The sequence below is a fragment of the Etheostoma spectabile genome, chromosome 16, assembly GCF_008692095.1.
Source record: "Etheostoma spectabile isolate EspeVRDwgs_2016 chromosome 16, UIUC_Espe_1.0, whole genome shotgun sequence".
Lineage (NCBI taxonomy): Eukaryota > Metazoa > Chordata > Actinopteri > Perciformes > Percidae > Etheostoma > Etheostoma spectabile.
This window is the reverse complement of record NC_045748.1, coordinates 24,717,175-24,717,966: the sequence shown is the minus strand read 5'-3', so window position 1 is coordinate 24,717,966 and position 792 is coordinate 24,717,175. Positions and strand designations below refer to the sequence as shown.

General features: G+C 36.2%; 1 protein-coding gene across 1 annotated transcript in view; it reads right to left on the bottom strand.

The window, feature by feature from the left end:
- The window catches only part of dcc (DCC netrin 1 receptor), a gene marked incomplete in the record, with an annotated part of 396,097 nt that overhangs the window by 174,425 nt on the left and 220,880 nt on the right, over nucleotides 1–792 (bottom strand).

The following is a 792-nucleotide window of genomic DNA, read 5'->3' as shown; positions in this document are numbered from 1 at the left end:
TCACACTGTGAAGAAATAATCATTATAACTTAAGACAAAATACATACATTTTTTTAAAACAAGAGGCTTTTGCCCTCATGACATTTACTCATGCAAATAATAAACATCATAATGTCATATTTATTGATATTACACCCACAGCAATGCTACACAAGCAGATGTGTTGTCTAGAACAGTTCTCCTATATGCAAAAATAAACATAATGAACATTATAACTCATATACAGTTCTTCAAAAAAGGCCCAAATATATGCCAAATCTCAAACCAGTGATGCCATTCTCCTCTGTGAAACGGTAGATATCTATCTTGTCCGCTATTACATATTTGATCACATACTAGACTAGTTTGACTTGGAGGATTACTATCTTTCCCACTCTATACTCTTTGCTCTTGCCAATATAAGGCATAATGTGTGCCTTCACTTCCGTAAACAAATGGAACTGAAGAAACCAGATTCAGAGAAGCCACGGAGCTTGCGGCAGAAATGAGCGAAAACGTAATGAATTATGGACATCAAGTGGATAAAGTTTGGATATAACAGTTTGGATTTAATGCTCAACGACCCTGAAAAAAGGCACCAGGCTGGCTAGAAAATCACCTGCAGAGGCTAAAAAGACCCTGAAGAGAAATGATTGAAAAATGAATCGTAGGTGCTGTTTTGCCTCAAATATTATTCTCTCGGTTCCTGAGTTAACACTAATGCTTGGGAAAAAAGGGTCAAGCTTGAAAAATGCCCAAATTTCCCTTTAAAGCGCCAGTATTCTGCTCATTTTCAGGTTCATAATTGTATTT